The sequence below is a fragment of the Ambystoma mexicanum genome, chromosome 1p, assembly GCF_040938575.1.
Source record: "Ambystoma mexicanum isolate Mex_15411 chromosome 1p, UKY_AmexF1_1, whole genome shotgun sequence".
Lineage (NCBI taxonomy): Eukaryota > Metazoa > Chordata > Amphibia > Caudata > Ambystomatidae > Ambystoma > Ambystoma mexicanum.
The window spans coordinates 1,071,342,087-1,071,362,657 of record NC_090921.1 but is presented as its reverse complement, the minus strand read 5'-3'; the positions used below and the strand labels follow the sequence as shown (position 1 = coordinate 1,071,362,657).

Here is a 20,571-nt window from a genome sequence, read left to right as displayed (position 1 = left end):
TAATGTTTCCTCACCAAACAGTTTAACCTTCTGGGCTAATTCCTCCCAAAAGGGGGGAGATGGTTCGTATTTGGACAATAGATTGCCCCTATTGCACTTTCAGACCCTTGCTAGCTTCCCCGCAGGAATAGGTACCTTCGCTCAGGATCTCTTAACACCTTCTCAACTGACAGTGTACAACGGTCTCCCACTACTATGGGGTCTACTTTTTTTCTCTTTCACTTTTTTTCTTAACTTTCCCGGAAGCATAATAGACCTTCTCAATACTCTTCCCTCGGATCGAGGGTTCTGTCCCTTTGATCTAGTGATTCCTGGAGGCAAAGCCCTTGTAACCTTAACCTGGTAAATTCCCTAGTTGTCATTGCCCTTTTGGCTAGAGAGTTTAGCCCTCTTAATTCAGAGACGCCATAGTCGATATAATGTTGGGATCAGCCATAGCCTTTTCGCCTTGCCTTCCCGTTGTCTTTACCTCAACTGTCTGTAGCCTCTCTCTTCCCCACGTAATATTACCATGCCATCTCTTCAGATTCCTTTTAAGAACACATTTCCCACAATAATTGCCAAACAAAAACAAACTCCCCCCTCCCCTTTTCCTTCCTCTCCAAGCATCGAGATCCTGGCAAACCTCCTACCCATGACCGAGTCGAACCGCCAGTACCGCTCTCACTCATGGCAAAAACCAAAGCTTCAACTCTCTTCCCTGAGCCCCCACCAGCATTTCAAACATATTATTATATCTATCTTACAACCCCCTTCTAACTCCCCTTATTGTCCGTACCTCCTCCCTCGTCTAAGATCCCCAACCCACCTTCATGCCCCTCCCCCTCATGGTAGATGAAGTTGATCATCAGAATCCTTTGCAGCTCAACTAATGAATTTGTTCCTCATTATCCAAATTCAGCATCCGGTGATATACCACTGCAGCAATTCCTCCCATCACCTATCCTTCCTTCGTCCCTTAGATCCAACTATCCCTCGTCTTTTCTTAGGCGATATTGATATTGATATTTTATTTCTATGGCGCTCATACACAAGTGTTTCAGAGCGTGACCAGGCAAGAGAAAGAGAACAGGGGAGAACAAAAACAACGATCTTACTAGGCCGAGTGACATTGAGAACGTGCAAGTGCAGGGTAGAGGGGGAAGGGGAAGAAGTGCATGGAAGGGGGAACAAAAGGAGAGTGCAGAGCGAGAAGGAAGAAAACTAAAATAATAATAAATAAAAAGGCAACAAACAATTGGAGTGCAGCCAGCAAGTGGCAAGTGCTGGGTTTATGGCAGCAGGCCATGTAGGTCTGAAAGTGCAGGAAGAAAAGGGGAGGGATATATGGGTACAGATACAGACCCCCAGTGCCGGGGGTGGCCCGGAGGCAGTGCATGAGGGTGGCAAGATGAGCAGGTACCTGGGCCCCGAGGACAGAGGGTGGCCAGGTGCATGGTGCCGAGGGAGAGTAGAATCAACATGGAAGAGGAGAGGAGAAGGCAGAAGCAAAGAGGACGGTTTTGAGTTCTCCTCAAGTTTTAGAGTGGCAGGGAGGCTGTTCCAGAGGGAGGCCCCAGCCGAAGACAGAGATCTACCCCAGCTTGTTTCTTTGAGAAACGACTGACCCTGAGGGAGTTGGAGGTAGAGGAGCGGAGTGCTCGAGATGGGAGGTATTTTCAGAGGGATAGCTGAAGGTATGTTGGACCCAGGCCCCAGAAGGCCTTGTGGACAATGCAGAGGGTTTTGATGCCCAAGTTATCCCGGAGACGGTTGAGCAGGATGGTATGGTTGACTGTGTCGAAGGCAGAGGAGAGATCAAGTAGGTTGAGAACAGAGGGAATGCTAGAGTCAAGGTTGGAAAGCAGATGTTCACGGATGTTCAGGAGAGCAGTTTCCGTGCTTCTGCCAGATCTGAAGCTAGACTGATGGTCATGGAGACAGCCAACAGAATCAGAATGAAGGTTTAGCTGAGAGATGGCCAGCTTTTCAAGGAGTTTGCCTAAGAAGGGGGTAATGGAAATTGGGCGATAGTTGGCCGGACAAGAGGGATCCGCTGTGGGTTTCTTGAGGAGAGGATACACAAGGGAGTGCTTAAGAGGGGAGGGAAGGATCCTGAGGCAAAGGAGTGGTTGCAGAAGTCGGCAAGGGCCAGAGCAAGGGTATCAATGTGGTCCTTAAGAGTTTGAGGAACAGGGATGAACCTGTTTTGACGAGGCTTTCATAGATCGGACTTATCTAGCAACCTCATCAGGGGAGAAGAGAGGAAAGGAAGATGAGGAGGGTGGAGGGGGGTGGCTGGAGGAGGGTCAGTGAGTACCGACGGAGGGGGGCGTAGAGGCGATGGAGTACATTCTTCTCCTGTCTATGGGCTTCTTCCCACTGGAAATGACATCCTGCTGCAAATTTTCCTGTGTACAGGGTCCCCTTTCCCCATGATTTCTCCTGCGACTCTCTGGATGTCGTCTTCGGTGACCAGGTTATACGTCATGCCTTCATGTTCAAAGCAGATTGAGAAGGGGAAACCCCATCTATACCATACTCTTCTCTCCCTAAGTCAGCGGGTGAGAGGGGAGCACAAGCATCTTCCTAAGACACCTGGTGAGAGTGGAGCACAAGCGTCTTCTGACCAGGGTGAAGCCCGACAGATCTTGGAAGATTGTTATCTTAGAAGGGCCATAGTCATAGGGACTTTCTCTTCTCACCCTGTCCAGTACTCTTTACTTTTCTGCATACTAATTAAATCTTGCACGCACGGACCTAGGGCCTTGCCCCCCCTCCACCTGATTGTTACATCCTGTCAATCGTTACGTCCCTTATATCCTCCGCTCTAAATAATACCTTAGGTAGTTCTTGGATGGATTTCACAATCTCTTTCTCGGTTTCGCCCTCCATTTCTGGAAAACCAAAGAACCTAAGGTTGTTGCATCATTCTCGATTGTCGAAATCATCCATCTTCAATAACATTGCTTATTCTTGTTGTTCCAATTCAGAGATTCTCATATGCAATTGTGTCTCTAGGATGTCCACTGATGTTTGATCTGCTTCCAAACCCTTCACTCTGTTGTCCAGAGACTAAATCTTTTAATCCAGCCTCTCGGTTCTATATTCAATGTCTGTTCATATTCCTGTAATCTCTTCCAGTAAAGCAGAGTTATCTTTCTTGGCAGCCAACTGTTCCTCCATGGCATCAAGAGGCAGGCCTTCTGATCCACCAGTCAGCACCACAAGAGAGCTAGAGCTTTTACATTTTTGCAAAGATTCTTTCCAACTCATCTCTCCCTGCGGTACCTAGGCATAAGGGCCCCTCCTAGATGATTACTCTCTGCCTCACCCCTATACCTCAATGAGGATCAGGCTGCTTAACCTAGTTATGATTCACACAGTCTAGAACCCCTGGGGCCTGGGTGAAATTTTGGGTGGTCGGGGGGGGCTGTACCTCCCGGCACAGTGCTCTGAATTCTTGGAGTCTCCAAATGCATTCTTATTTCTGCTATGTTCAAACAAAGGGGTGAATAAGATCTGTATCCCTCTGACTAACCATTTTGCTTGTGTCGTGTCACCCTTTGCCCGCTTTCCTGTTTGGATTGAACAGACTCTGTTTGTCCGGGGTGAGCTCAGGTGTTTTCACGTCTCTCCTTCCTGAGCAGCGGGGTATGAACAGTTATCTCTTAGCTCCTCTCGCCTCCTTTCCATGTACTGTGGTTCCCCTGGCTCTTTCAGTCATTTTCCTTTGGGACCGGCTATTGCTGTCCCTTGAAGAGCACTGCTCCCCAGTATCTTCTGGAGTGTCTGTTCTACCCCTGTGTCATGTCCAACAAGGGCTTATAGTTCATTTCCACCTCTGCGAGTCTCTGCATCTGAGCCCCACCTATGATGGGTGCGCCTCTCTCAACCCTGTGCCTCCCCTCACCTCTGTCTCCTCATCGTCCGGTCCCGACCCCGGGACCCAGAGTCCTCCCCGCACCAGTTGATCTTGATCGTTGGGGTCTGCCCGCTGTGCCAAAAAGCTGCAGCTCCCCCATTCCTCTTGTAATGCGGGAATCCCTCTGTGTCCCTGCCACCAACCCTGTAATACTGGATGGGCATCGGGCCTCCCACTCAACTGCTGTTGATTGTCTTTACCCACACTGTTCTCAGAATTGCAGGGGGAGGGGCACTTCCGGCGCCATTGCCACGGAGGCCCTTAACGATCATGGTGTCCGATTCCAGAAGCACTGTTCTCGGGATCGCAAACTGTACCCTAAGGCCGGTGGACGACCCCTCCTGCTGCTGAAAATGATCTTCTGTTTCCTCCTCACTCAGGGCTTTTTCTCATATCCAGCGCTGTACACACTGACCGATGGGTCTCTCTCCTCGGGAATTGCAGTAACTCAAAATGTACTCTGTTACCTGTCACCGCTCTACAGATCAGGGAACTCTCTGCATACGATGGCCTTCTCCCTCGGGTGGCTTTAGGAGAGCCAGGGCCCTATTCTCCTCCCAGGGTTGAGGAGTGCGATCACTGTGCCACCATCTTGTACACGCCCCAGGTGGCCTCTGTTGCAAAGAATTTTAGATAGTTTAAACGTTGTTCCATAGCGTTCAGTGGGACAAAGTCTGTAGACCACTTGAGGTTACAATGAAAAGTAAGGTAAGTATTAACAGTGCTTGGGGGCGTGGCTTGGCAGCCATGGACTAGGCTGCTCTCCTTGTGAGCTCCTGGATCCTAACACTGATCCGGACTGGCGCATGCCTTTTGACTTGGAAATTAAACGAGAAAAGAAGGTAACAACAATAGGAAAGAAAGCGGACTGCAAAGCACGTTGATTCGGGAAGATCGGCTGAATACATCAGAAGTTACGGAACTCTGAAGTTATTGAAGAGCGCCGCAGGGCCGCAAACAAATGGCGGCGAGCCCCGGACAAAGGAACCCCAGCCTGTGAGGACCATGCCAGATGCGTGGGGCGAGGTGACTGGAGGAGCCGGCTGTCTCGCTGATGGTGCTGAGCAAAGTAGCTGCCGGAGAACACACCTCACGTGACAGTGGCTGCGGTTGCTTCCCTAGGGGTGCGGCAGAACGGGACACGCACTCCCGGGGAAGCATGAAGATGTATGTGCCACAACGTCCGGGCCCCCGCCCCACAACGGGGGTATGAAGTGCGCATAGCCCAGATCGAACCGATGTGCAACAGGAGGTCCATACAGACAGAAGCAGCGTGCGGCCGAAAACAGCATTGCGAAATCGCAGGCGCACGTCAAACAATTGCCCGATCGTGATGATCACAGGATGTGCCACACGGAAGATACAGCGGAGCTCTGGCGGACAGCAAGGTGGAATGGGAACTAAGTAGTGAGAGCACCCGCCAAAGAAAACAACGCTACATGGGGGCAAGCTGAGGACTAAGCAAGCACAATCTCATTATAAGGGGGAAATACGTGTCGTTGATGTAACAGCAGGCCAACGGCATCTCACAACAGAAGCGGCACACCCAGGACATGGACCCTGGCAAAAGATGTCGGGGTGAGTAGCACCTGGCGAGAGGCGCAGGAGAGAGAGCCCCTCACGAGAAAAGGAGGGGGCGAGCCCTGTAACACCAAGAGGAGGCGCCCAGAAAGTGAGTTTTGTTATATAAGGAGACAGCTAAAGGAGATACACTACCTATAAGCCACAGACAAGGGCAAATTACAAGGAGGGTGAAGAATTGAGGAGGTCACCTTACGGTGGTGTGTGCTAGAAATGCCATACTGCTGGGACAACTGCAGAACAATAGAGAGGCACAATCAGTCAGGCAAAGGGCCAGCAGACCAGTAGAGCCAACGGCTTACTTGCCTTACCCCGTCAAATTGCACTCTAGTCCCGGAGAGAGGGACTAAAACACATCCCAGCAGCCGGCACGCTCCATTGCCTGGAGAGGAGCGGTGCACAAGGAACACACAACAATGGGGTTTAGGGGAGCCTAAACTAAAGCCCAAGCACAAGTCTGGAATAGAGCAGGGGCCCCCACTAAACGATCAAGAATCTGCAGGCCGAGAGGCCAGTGCAGTGACACTACGGTCGCACACGTAGGGTGCTTACAAACTTAAATAAAAGTGCATGCAGGTAGCGCCACGGGACGCCCTGCATGTGAGAAGTAACAGCCGCGGGCAAATGAGACCTAATAAACGGCCGACGAAACACATTCTTGAGTAGTAGACGGACAGGGCCAGAGACGACCAGAGCAATGGCTCTCAAAGGGGGCAAGGGTAAAGGCAAGCAGCCAACTATGGATATTTTCACTAAGCAGACCACGACAAAGCCTGCACAAACTATGACCACTACGCCGGAAGACACAACTTTGCCGAGGGGTGACCACCTGATACTTGCAGCCATAACGGAACTGAAATCCTCATGGGGCACTACGCTGGCAGACTTGAAAGCGGCACTGGAAACGAAGATTGACACAGTAGGGATAGAAGTCAACCTACTTAGGCAAGACGTAAGGGCGCTGGCGGAACGGACGAATAGCTTGGAGAGCGCAGTGAAGATCGATGAGGATGTCAGCACCACCAACGCTAAAGAGGTCCACATTTTGAACCAACAAGTGTCCAACCTGGAAAACCGAGCTGAGGAAGCCGAAGGGCGAGCACGACGCAACAAGATACGGTAGGCCTGCCGGAAGGAGAAGAAGGCCTGGACCATACCGACTATGTGGAAAACATGCTCCTTCAGGAAATAGGGGCCGGCAAGCTCTCCCAGGGGTTCGCAATCGAACGAGCGCATAGGGCCCTGATGAGGAGGCCCCAGCCAGGGGCTCCCCCCCGCACAATCATAGCAAAGATACTGAATTACAGAGACAGAGAAAAGATCCTGGAATTTTTCTGGAAAGGCGGAACAATAACGCGGGTGGGAGCAACTATCACAGCATACCCGGATTATACTATGTTGGTGCAGAGACAACGGTACAGCTAGGTGGCGGTGAAAAGGAGATTGCAGACAACCGGGCTCAAATACATGCTCCTGTACCCTACAAAACTGAAGATCTTGCATAAAGGCAAGACACACTTTTTCGACACCCTGGAGGAGGCGACAGGTTGGCTGGATGCCCAGGACCTCCTGGAGTCTGGAGACGGTCAAGAGGGAGACGGACAGGATAAGTGAACCAGCGTTATGCTTGAAACCGTGGGGGGCAGGTGGGTTTCTTCTGGAAGATATTAGAAGTGTGGCAAGGAGCGCGTTAGAAAATACGAATGCCTACTACCCAATATGCCTAATGAGTGGACTTGTTGGACTGGAATATAGAAATGTATAAGATAGCCGTGAGCTACAAATGCGCTGCGCACGGTGGTCAATATAGGACACACAAGATGTAGGTAGAGTAGTTGAGGCGCTAGTAGGGAGATATCTTCCTGCTGTGCCCTGAGTACAGTTGAGAGCCAAGAAAAGGGCTAGATGTGGGGCTGTCTGGGATGGGGGTGGAGGGGGGTGGAGGAAGTTGAGGACCAAGTTGGGGCTGGGTAGGGGAGGGGTTGGGGAAGTTGCAGTGTTTATAGTTGGGGGTAATTTTAAAATGGGGAATGAGCTTATACGCATTAGCATTTGCATTCTGGGCAGGGGTGGGGGAGATACAGAAGGGGGGTGGGAAGTGGCTGGAACATGGGAGACTTGAGGTAATCTCCTGGAATGTCAGGGGGCTCAATAGCTACCTAAAAAGGAACAAAGTCATGATGTACTTGAGAAGGCAGAAAATAGACATAGCACTTCTGCAGGAGACTCACCTCACAAAAGAAAAATTAGAGGTGATCCAGAAGAAATGAGGAGGAACTGTTATTGGTGCAACATACTCGGCATATGCCAGGGGGGTGATCACGTGGGTAGCACCGCCGGTCCCATTCCAATTACTACAGTCCACAGTTGAAGCGGACGGAAGGATGGTGGCGATACGGGGGCTAGTGGAAAATAAAGAAATATGCATAATAAACACATGTGCCCCTAATCAGGACACAATGACGTACTTTAAGACCTTACACAACAAATTGTGCTTGTATATGGGAGGGGCGGTGATCTGAGGGGGAGATTTTAACTGCACACTAAATCCGAAGATAGACAGGTCGGATAATAAACAAGACAGGCCCACCCCTGCAGCTAAGGCCCTACAGGCGTTGTTGACAGATTTCTGACTAGAAGACACATGGAGGGTGTACCACCCACAGGATAGACAATATTCGTACTACTCTGCCCCACATAATTTGTACACAAGATTAGACTACATGTTTGCCACACAAGAAATGATAGCAGAAGTAGTACAGACAGAATACAAGGCACGGGTCCTATCCGACCACTCACCACTGGTCCTAATATGGCAATACCAAACCCTAAGATTCCAACCTGGCGACTCAGAGCTGAAGCACTAAAAGACCCAATATTTAGGGAGGACCTGAGAGAAGAAATTGTAAGGTACTTTGAGACCAACACTGGGAGTGTGAAATCAGCCGGAAAATTGTGGGAAGCCTTTAAGGTGGTGGTCAGAGGGATAGCAATAGCTAAATCCAAAGGGCTGCAGGGAGGTATACTAAGAGACCTGTAGCGGGCCGAATCTAAACTAGAGCTAACCTTGAGCAAGGGGGGGGGCGGGGCACAAAGAAGGATGGCGAAACTATAAGCCAACTGCAACAGGAATGTGCGGAACAGTGGGAGAGACTATGTAATTTGAACTATAAAAAGTATGTAGAGAGGCAACATGCGGGAGGAGACAAGCCAGGAAGGATGTTAGCATGGTTGTATAAAAGGGAGACTCCCAGATCCATGATCAGAGCAATAAATGGGGAGATCGGACAGGTAGTAGATACCCAAGAGGGCATTAATCGGGAGTTCCTTGAATATTATCGGAAACTATATGGGGACGATGGAGGGAGCGACAGCCGAGAAATAATGGACACACTGGAGGATATAGGCTTGCCGCAAATAAGCACGGCGGAGCGAGAGGATTCAGATGCCCCGATCACACTAGAAGAGCTAGAAGAGGTGGAAGTGCAACTACCCACAAGTAAGACGTCAGGGGCTGATGGGCTCCCCAGTGAATTTTATAAAATGTACAGAAGCGAGGTGCTTCCCCGCACTGCTAACAATGCTAAATGAGGCATTCGAGATAGGGATAGGGATAGGGAGGCTGCCAGAAACCCTCAGAGAAGCAATTATTATCCCACTCCCCAAACTCAACAAGCTAGGCACGGATTGCAGATCGTTCAGACCGCTATCGATGTTGAGTTACAGGAAGGACAATATATCACATACAATAGAATGGTACGGCGGATTAAAGAGACATGGTCAGAAGTAACATTAGATGAGCAATCTGACGCCACCATGGAAACAATATACGATATAGCAGAAGGTGGGCATGAGATATCCAGATTATACGAACTACTGATGTCCAAAGTTGGCAAAGAGGTGACACAATTAAGACAACATTGGGAAGAAGAGGTGGGGGAGCCCATGAGTGACGGGATGTGGGAGCGTGCCGAAGGGTACCACAAGAAAGAGTCTAGGAATGTGAGGGTTCAACAAATACAGCTATATATAACCCACAGGGCATATTTGACTCCCCAAAGAGTTGCTAGATTCAGGAACGCAAAAAGGCAGACATGCCCCAAATGCGGGGAAGAGAATGTGGGGATGACGCACATGTTCTAGGCATGCCCAGAAATTGGGAAATTCTGGGAAGAAATAGCCCACCGACTAGATGAAAAAGGGATCAAAATAAATGTGGAATCAGCGCGGGCATGTCTGGTAGGAGGATTCCCTAGGCCACGCCAGCTAAAACATGTGAGCAAACTAAAAGACTTGGCGTATATACTTGCCAAGTGCAGAATAGCCATGGGATGGAAGGCATGTAACAGACCCAAGAGGGACCTCCAAAAATGAACTTAAGCCGAAACAGCAGTGTGGCAGGAAACAGGGTGTAGTGGAGGGGAGGAAGAAGCTGAATCCCTGACTGCCTGGAAGCACTTAGTGGCCACACTATACGGGCCTGGACTGGTCGAGTGACCAGGACTCAGATGAGGACATAGAAGAAGGAACCCCTGAAGAAGAAACCGATGCAAATAAGAATGCAGTGTAGGCTCGGATAGGGGGAGGGTTAGGGGCAGGCGCAGACACGGAAAAATAAAGTAAACTTTTGAAATACAACAATATGTACTGTAAGTCTGTAGCACATTGTTTTGGTTGTTCTAAAATCAATAAAAATTGTTTTTTTAAAAAAAAGTATTAACAGTGCTTCACAGGAGCTGGCCAGGAGGCAACCTTCGGTGTTGAGCGGCTAGAGGAGTTCTAAAGTGTTTCAGACCTGTTCCTGAAGCCACGTTGCAATACGTGTTGGGGATACACAATACCCAAGAAGATGAAACCAGTGTTGGGGGCTAAAGTCAGAAGACCCTGGGGAGCTGACCCAAGCTGTTGGAAGCAGTTGAGGAAGGACAGTAGTCTCGGGTGTAGAGGTCAATTTAGATGGCAGGTTTTAGTTTTGGTTGAAGTGCCAGTTCATGTTGCAGGTTCTGCAAGCAAAGCACCTATAGATGGCAGTATTGGTAAATAAAGTCTCCATATATATGGTCGCTATACATAATGTCGGTGTGAAAAGGTGGTGGCAACATTATATATCGTGACACCATGTATGGGTTTAAGATGGGCGGGGATGACCGCCTCTCCCCTAGGAAAAAAAAAATGGTTTGAGGGTTGCGGGGGGTGTCCCCCGTAGGTTAAATGTAATAATATCCCACATGGAACCCAGGTGGCTTGGCAAATAAATCCTCACTGGCGATGTATGGTGACTTACTTAAAGTTATCAACAGAGAGCTGGACACGGCTGAAGAAGCAACAGTGAGTAAACATAGTAGCAACCCATTAAAACTGGTCACCAGTATGCTCTTGTGCATAAAAAGGGCTTCTGGGCTGGAGTCAGGACAGCCCCACAATTAGGAATAACTCTAGTGGTCTTAGCCAAGATGTCCCATGAACGAGCTGGTATGTTTTCAGCAGCAGTACAATGCCACTCTGGTTCCTGACATGCAGCCGGGACTCCCACTTTAGGTCGGGTAAGTTTCATGAGCCTAGGAATCTTCAGGGCCACACCAGAAGCCTACAGACACAGATGTTCCAATGATTCCTGCTATGAAGAAGGCAAGGAAGAGCCTGAAGCAGGATTTCAGTGCCCGAGAGGCATAGTTTCACAGTCGGGAGTATCAGGCGTCAGCAGACCAGCTAGCCTTGAGGATCTTCCGAGATATCTCATCTCTCCAGCATTTTCCAGCAAGGTATGAAGCTTCTACAATAGCTCAGAGTTTCCATAGTTGAACAATACAAAACTGTGCACCTTTCAAAGTTTTGGCAACCAGCCATTCAACATTATCCAGTGTCACAAAACCACAGGTTTGATTTGGGATAGAGGTTGTAAAGGTCATCGCGGCCGGGCACTGCTACCTCCTACATGATGCTGAGCTCAGGGCAGTCCGTGGAGGATCCTCTGGTTTACCCCACTATGCACTAGCCATGTGGCAGGGGCTTGCCGCACTAGGCAAGAAAAGGCCTGTATCTCTTTGAAGGACATTCCAAGTCTGGGTAATACACTTAAACCACAAACAACTTGCTGGTACATCCATCTTCAAAAGATGTCACATACATTAGGAGCTGGACCTCTAATTCCCATGAGGCATTTCTGCATAACAGTCATGGCTCCAGGCAAGGTAACACTGGAGCAACTGGGGAAGAAGGCCTTGCCAGTCCTGTCTGCAAAGATAAAGCTGTAAAATAGGTGCAGGGACTGTGAAATTAAGGGTCCATGGTAATAGTGCTGTGTCCTAAATTCAAACAGTGGGTGCAGGCAACTGTGCACCAAGCAACCTAATTTATCTAATACGCTATCGGAGCCACCAGGCTCATGAATCAATTTAGGTTAATGACCGAGTACTCTTTATTCATTGTCTTGAAAGCTAAAGAAACTGCAACCTACAATTAACACTCTAATGCGACCCACCTTTCAGACCCCTCACCATTATAGATCACTGGCCACCTGGCAGAATTGAAACTTAAGAAAGCGTACTACTAGGCCTTCAGGTACACTTTTCCTACCTTAACAAAACAGTCAACTCGTTCAACCCTATCTTGTCCATCACTAGTGTTTGTTATGATATGACTTCCAGTCTGCCAGTACCTGCAGAAGGGGGGTTGGATCTCTTCTTCCATGACGACTTCCGGTCTCTTATGTACAGCCCAATTTTGTATTTGTATTTGTATGTACTATTCTTATATGTCCATTCCAGTTCATCTGGTTATATCCACCAGGCCAGTGTCTTCGACCTTGGCACACTAATGCCTTTGGTCAGCACTTTCCAGCTCAGTCCTCAGTGCACATACTCCAGTGAATCCCTTGGAAAACAAGAAATGGCAAAGCCAAACGAAATCTGTTAACATCTAAAAGTCAGCTAAATGGAAGACACTGGCAGAAATGGCAGTGACGTGATAGGGGTGGGACCTACTTTCTTCAGTTCACGGGTATCACCAACTTGCAATTTAATTTCCTTTACTTTTCATTCAGTTCATTTATTTATTTATCGTCCGTTTACTCCGTCATAGCATACACAGCGGAGCAATGCCACTTGTGAATGTGGTATGTAGAGCTCTGTAAAGTCAGCCGCACTCCAATATTTGCAAAGTGGGATTCCAAAATGAGAGCCATCTTTGATCAAGGGTCTGATTGCCTTCCACGCCAAGCCGAGCAGAGCCACAGAGTGTGGGTGTTTGGAGACAGAGAAGGACCTTTGGGGCGACGGGAGGAAAACATGGATGTGGGCCAGGAAGAAGGAGACTGAGGAAGTGTCCAGAGGGAGATAAAGGGTAAAGGATATGGAGGACAGTGAGGAGGAACATGAGAGGAAGAGGTGGCTGGAGGAAAAGCTAAATGGAGAGGAGGAAGAGTATGTTAGTGTAGAGGTTGGAGGTGACATAAGTGGACAAGTCTGTACTGGAGGAAGTTGGGGGAGGAGTTGAAGAGAGGAGATCAGGGAAGAATTTCGAAGTAACCTCAGCAAAGAGATGAAGGAGAGGGCTAAGGGTGAAGCTGGAAGATGAGTTGAGAAGGAAAAGACCAGAGGGTAGTTTAAAAGTAACCTGGATAACCTAATGTTGTGGTTTGTAAGTGAAAGGGGTAAGGGTGACAGTAGGAGCATGTGGCAAAACATTGAAGAGGCGGAAGTGAGATAGGCCAGTAGAGTACAAATGGTACATGAAAGATCCCCTTATGCACAAGACCATGCGACTCATCTGAGGTAGAGACGGGAGGGTTGTTGGGTGTGGGGTCTGGTGTAGGTGGAGGATGTTCCCAAACACAACCTGCTAAGGCATTCTGGTGGCCTGCAAGCCAGCTGGTGGATGATCCGGGGCTTGCCCGAACACCATCCAGCCACATTTTCTGCTTCTGTCCAATCTTTCAGTGCAAGCACATATCGGGTGCCGAGACCCAGGTGAGGAGTCCTGCTCCTGGAACAGTTGTCAAAAAGCAGAGACACTGAATCTACAGAACAAATAGCCAAAAAATAAGTGCGGGCACATGCAAATGCCGAAAAACTGTGTGTGCCAGAGAAGTGAGCATATCTTTGGAAGGAACTCTTCGATTGAGGATTATGAAACAAAGAGACTTTTTGTTAAACCCAAAGGCTTTGCTAAACCCAGAGACACTGTTGTCTAAAAACCCATGCAAAGACTCCCATTGTTCAGTTATACTGTACTTGGTTGACCCACCGCAGATTAGTGGTGACGAAACCTTGATACTCATTGCTTTTTTAGAAGACTTGCAGGGTTTTGGTAGTCCTCTTGTTTATAACCATGAGAGTCCATTCTGTTGAATCCCAGTGCAGTAGCTGTAACATTCCCCAAAAACTGGCAGGTAGGAGTGAGCCATTTATTTATTTGGACAAAATTATGAAAATTATAACAGTTAACTGTTCTTACTGATTTTTACAGATAAATAAATTCAGAAATTATGATTTTTCCTTTCAGTATTTATTTGTAAAAGCGGATGAAAAGCAGAAATACAATTACCTCGATTAGCTCTTCAGGGTGTCAATTAAGCCTTGCCGGCCAGTAGACATCTGCAAAAAGTTTTGCGATCAAAAACCAGTAAGACATTTATGGGACTACTCCAGTTAGCAAAAGGCAAGCCAAAAAAGACTTTCCGACCTACTCAAATAATTTAAATTTAACAGACGACAGCACAAGGGCAATGCACTGGTCTTGGAAGCAAGACCATACAGTAAAGAGGTTCGAATCCTGGATCCGCACTTAGAAACCAAAATCAGGCGCGTTATATAAAACCAATTAAATAAAATAAATACTCGGTCATGAGACCTAATTTGTGATCATGGACCAATATTGTTGATCCTTTAGTGTTAAAGAATGGCACTGTACATTATCCAAAGAAGGTTGCTAGACATTCCCAATTGGGTAAATGTGACAAAGAATTGAAAAGCTATTCTTAGATGATACTCTGAATATCATGGAAAAAACCTCCAAACTGTAAATCTTTTCATGCTAGGCATAGCTGAACAAATCCCTACTTGATGCTCTGAGTAACTCACTGATTGCCCTTTGCAATTTCTTTTTAGGCACCACGGGGATTCTCCCTTCCCACCTTAAAGCATTAAAACCCCTCGTCAAGAAACCAGGGCCTGACTTGCAAACACTTTCCAACTATCATCCAATCTCCACACTGCCATTGGAAGCCAAGTTGATTAAAAGCACTGTATCCAAACAACTGTAGGAATACAGTGAAAGCAATGCACTGTTCCATGATAAGACAATCATACTTCATACCAGGAAGGAGTAACTGATGAGCCTGCTCGCCAAGAAATCTATGGCTATAATTCCCCTTCACCAATCAGTTTATGATACTTTTTCGATCATGACATCCTTCCGTCCATATTGGTAATCCACAGGGGCCTATAGAGAGTGAACTATACAAATAATTCTAACCCTAATGCACCTCAACTTGTATGCTCAACCAATACATACCAACTACAAAACTTTGTTCCAGTATTTATACAATGAGTCCTTACTTCTATATCTCTTAGTATGCATCAAAGCTCATACATGAAACAAACATATTGATGGAAAAATAATTAATTTATTGCTTGATTGCAGTATTCATGTATTGATAATTTATAATGTGATTGTTTTTAACACATTGATGAACAATTATTATACAAGTCAAACAATTCCTATGCCTCCCCAACACGTGTTTCGCTTAGAATACAATAGCCCTTTTTTAGTGCAGTCTAGTGTCAAGGTCTGCTGATTCCTCCCTCCCTTCCTCCTCACCTGTCTCCTCAGCAGAGTTTCCTTCCAGATCCTTCTTATTTCTCCTAGCAATCCTCTGTTGGGTACTTCCTTTCCTTTCCTTTTTCTGGTGCAAATAGGGTCTCTCTACTTGGGATGCCACTCTGTCGGTAGGGAGATCCCCAACAGAGTGGTCTCCCCTGGAGTAAGCCCAAAATTAACAGGGAAAAGCCTCCAGGCATAAAAACCCTGTGAGTCCAATCAAGGTGCGTTATTTTTGTAGGTATATTGTAGAGGTAGCCAAACAGAAGCAGGACTTGCTGGAACAACTCCTTAGGTAAGAAGAATCCAAAGATGCAGCTTAACAATACACTCTGGAACCAGAGTGCAACCAGCGACAACAGAAGGTAAGAAAGCTAGTCGGAACAGGAAGAATCTGTCCGGCCAGAACGAAGGGCTTGGGAGCAAGGTTCCTGAAAAGCAGGAAACGGAGAATACAAGGCAAAAGCCGAGCAGAGTCGGAAAGAATAGAAAAGGAATCCCGAGGGACGGGAGAGAGAAAAGTAAAAGGAAGCAGAACGGAATCAGATAGAGGAAGACAAAAGGAAAGTAAACACGAACGAGCCGCGTAATGAGCAGCGAGAGAGAGCAGCACTAGGAGGGAGATAAGGAGCGAGATGAGCAGTACGAGGAAGCCAGAGGAAATGAAAGGCAGAGTCCCAGGGGGACAGAAGTGAGAAGGGCAGAAAAAAGCTTATCGCAAGCGATACGGAACAAGCATGTAAGCACGTAAAAATCCAAGGTGCAACGCGCAGGGGCACTGCTGTTGTGAGTGTATAAACCTGGTGGCGGCCATCTTAGAAAAACAACTAGACCGTTACAGACAGAATGGTTGAAAAACGTGATGGAACCTCTAATGGCGCCGCCAGCTATCCCACAGCTTCCAAGAGGGCATGACATCTAGTGAGCTTCTTCAGGAGTATTAAAATAATTGTATATAGCAAAAACCATCATTACAACATCCATTATCAAGTATATTCCATGTTCTTTACTTCATCAATCTGTAAAATAATCCAGAAACAATAAGCCAGTCTAAGGTTACTAAAAACCCTTAATGTTGTACAATGTTCATTTCAAATCTATCTCAATTATTTATGAGTCAAACAGTAGCATAGCCATACCCAGTATTGTTTCCACATAAAACCTAGATAGTGATCTCTGGACATACTCTGACCCTATTTGTAATCAACATGATATTTTATCAACCAAAATTCAATGGAAAAAGCAGACGTATTAATAAATTGCTTTATACTTTCTTACATCATCCCCTATATATTACTTATATAGTTACCTTGTAACCTTTGTTCTTTTATTTTCACACAATCTTATTAGTTGCCCTTCTTTAGGCTTAACAAAATTATTGTGGAAATTTCTGTAAATAATAACTCTTCCATTGTGATCCTTTACATTTCATTACATGTTGTAATTCATTCCATGTTGTAACTATAAAAATCACCAAGTCCTATTATTGCAGAAGTTCAAAATTACCTTAGTTGTGTTCCCTTCAGTCATGCCATGTTGGGCACATGATTCCAGCGTTCAGAATTAAAGTAAATTATTTATATCCATCTTCTCCTAATTCATGTTTCTGGACCCATGCCAAAAAGGCCCAAAGTCCACCTGACATTTTGACACTCGCTCCAAATCTTCCTTAGATTATACTGAATGCTACTATATTATTGCCTTATGTTATAAAATGTTTCCTTTCCTTTTATTTTAGTGCATGATGTTCCTAAAGAAACACCACTTAATCCTTCTATAAACCCGATCTAAATATGTCATCATTAGTGATGTTTAATCATCTTGGATTTTTCTCTTGAGAACCATCACTGTCCTCTGTGGTCCATGTTTATTATTTATTCCTTGATCATTTGCCATGTTCCCTTAAACTATGGCTGTTTCTAATTTTATGGCGGTCATCTGTCCCCCCTCTTTGTTCGTATATATCTGTGGTCTGAGACTAAATTCATCAAATACTCTCACCACTTTTCCACTAGATTACACAGCTATCTACAATACTGCGCTTTCATTACAACAATAAAAACATCTCATAGGGCCTCTTGCCTTGTTCATGCCACTATGAACTCACCCATATTTAAATGGTGCATTTACAAAACAAAACACATTTTCCCTTAATCACCTAAACAAAATCGTCATGTTTAGGCTTGTATCATCCAATCCCTTTCTTACAACATTGATAGGTGCCTGTGAAAAATGGAACAAAATTTGTCATAACACACTCTCCTCCATAGACTACTACGTCATCACTAGGCAATAAGACTGTCAGGCCGATTCATGGAATAAATGTGCGCCGAAAATCCCGGCGCAGAGGGGCCAATACGTGCGCTGCGCCGAAAATTAGCGAAAAGCGCAGGGAAACCAGCGCACGTCGATTCATGGAAGTCCGTGCGCAAGAAAAGCAGAGGACGTGCGCTGAAAAAGCGCGCGGCGCAGGCCGGCGCACAGGTCAACCAACGTCGTGCGCCACGGCCACTGCGCTATCACTCCGAGCGCAGCGCACAGCTCTAAAGTAGGCGGAACACAGGGCGGGACACTCGGAATGGGGAATAAAATGGGGCACAACACTCGGAATGGGGAAGAATGTGGGCGGCACGGGGAAAGTATAGGAGGCAAGTGCGCGGAACGCCCACACGCTCGCATACAACACGTATTCATAGAATAGAATAGGGCAAAAAAACGCACGCTCAAAGCAGCGCACAGGCACAAACAGGCACAAACACGACCGCCACAAGAAAGCAGGCGGTAGCGTCTCTGCGCCTGCAAGAAATGTGCGCTAAAAGGTGCGCCAACAAATAGCACCTATATACAGACATGATCAATGTCCAATACTGTGGCCCTCCAGGACAAATGACGTACAAAGGGGTACCCACAAACACAGACACGCGCTGAGAGAAAAAATAAACGTGTGCGTGCATACCGGGGTGCGCGGGAAGTTGCACACGCGATTAGTCAGGGTACGTGGATTGCAGGGGTGCGCGGGAAGTTGCACACGCGATATGGCCGGGTACGTGGATTTCAGGGGTGCGCGGGAAGTTCCACACGCGATTAGTCAGGGTACGTGGATTGCAGGGGTGCGCGGGAAGTTGCACACGCGATATGGCCGGGTACGTGGATTGCAGGGGTGCGCGGGAAGTTCCACACGCGATTAGTCAGGGTACGTGGATTGCAGGGGTGCGCGGGAAGTTCCACACGCGATATGGCCGGGTACGTGGATTTCAGGGCTGCGCGGGAAGTTCCACACGCGATATGGCCGGGTACGTGGATTTCAGGGGTGCGCGGGAAGTTCCACACGCGATATGGCAGGGTACGTGGATAGCAGGGGTGCGCGGGAAGTCCAACACGCGATATGGCCGGGTACGTGGATTTCAGGGGTGCGCGGGAAGTTCCACACGCGATATGGCCGGGTACGTGGATTTCAGGGGTGCGCGGGAAGTTCCACACGCGATATGGCCGGGTACGTGGATTTCAGGGGTGCGCGGGAAGTACCACACGCGATATGGCAGGGTACGTGGATTGCAGGGGTGCGCGGGAAGTCCCACACGCGATATGGCCGGGTACGTGGATTTCAGGGGTGCGCGGGAAGTTCCACACGCGATATGGCCGGGTACGTGGATTTCAGGGGTGCGCGGGAAGTTCCACACGCGATATGGCCGGGTACGTGGATTTCAGGGGTGCGCGGGAAGTACCACACGCGATATGGCAGGGTACGTGGATTGCAGGGGTGCGCGGGAAGTCCCACACGCGATATGGCCGGGTACGTGGATTTCAGGGGTGCGCGGGAAGTTCCACACGCGATATGGCCGGGTACGTGGATTTCAGGGGTGCGCGGGAAGTTCCACACGCGATATGGCCGGGTACGTGGATTGCAGGGGTGCGCGGGAAGTTCCACACGCGATATGGCAGGGTACGTGGATTTCAGGGGTGCGCGGGAAGTTCCACACGCGATATGGCCGGGTACGTGGATTTCAGGGGTGCGCGGGAAGTACCACACGCGATATGGCAGGGTACGTGGATTGCAGGGGTGCGCGGGAAGTCCCACACGCGATATGGCCGGGTACGTGGATTTCAGGGGTGCGCGGGAAGTTCCACACGCGATATGGCCGGGTACGTGGATTTCAGGGGTGCGCGGGAAGTTCCACACGCGATATGGCCGGGTACGTGGATTGCAGGGGTGCGCGGGAAGTTCCACACGCGATATGGCAGGGTACGTGGATTTCAGGGGTGCGCGGGAAGTTCCACACGCGATATGGCCGGGTACGTGGATTTCAGGGGTGCGCGGGAAGTTCCACACGCGATATGGCCGGGTACGTGGATTTCAGGGGTGCGCGGGAAGTTCCACACGCGATATGGCCGGGTACGTGGATTGCAGGGGTGCGCGGGTTGGCTGTGTGCTCCCAGGCATTACCTGTACACCCTCCACGGCCCCTGCAGGCAGCACACACCACAGGGAACTACCCTGCACACCTGCTCATGTCTCCCACCACCCCCACCCCCCATCCACCAGGGACACCCTCCACCAGGCCCCCACCTATGTCTCCCACCACCCCCACCCCCCACCCCCCAGGGGCACCCTCCACCAGGCCCCCACCCATGTCTCCCACCACCCCCACCCCCCATCCACCAGGGACACCCTCCACCAGGCCCCCACCCATGTCTCCCACCACCCCCACCCCCCACCCCCCAGGGGCACCCTCCACCAGGCCCCCACCCATGTCTCCCACCACCCCCACCCCCCATCCACCAGGGACACCCTCCACCAGGCCCCCACCCATGTCTCCCACCACCCCCAGCACTGTGGGGAACCTGCCAGCAGGCCCCCACCCATGTCCAACCCATGTCTCCCACCACCCCCACCCCCCATCCACCAGGGACACCCTCCACCAGGCCCCCACCCATGTCTCCCACCACCCCCACCCCCCATCCACCAGGGACACCCTCCACCAGGCCCCCCCCCATGTCTCCCACCACCCCCACCCCCCATCCACCAGGGACACCCTCCACCAGGCCCCCACCCATGTCTCCCACCACCCCCACCCCCCACCCCCCAGGGGCACCCTCCACCAAGCCCCCACCCATGTCTCCCCCCACCCCCCATCCACCAGGGACACCCTCCACCAGGCCCCCACCCATGTCTCCCACCACCCCCAGCACTGTGGGGAACCTGCCAGCAGGCCCCCACCCATGTCCAACCCATGTCTCCCACCACCCCCACCCCCCATCCACCAGGG

At 49.1% G+C, this 20,571-nt stretch overlaps 1 protein-coding gene across 3 annotated transcripts in view; it reads left to right on the top strand.

Annotated features, from left to right (window-relative positions):
- The window catches only part of LRRC71 (leucine rich repeat containing 71), a 1,520,862-nt gene that overhangs the window by 166,223 nt on the left and 1,334,068 nt on the right, over positions 1 to 20,571 (top strand). The gene's annotated exons all lie outside the window — the stretch shown is intronic.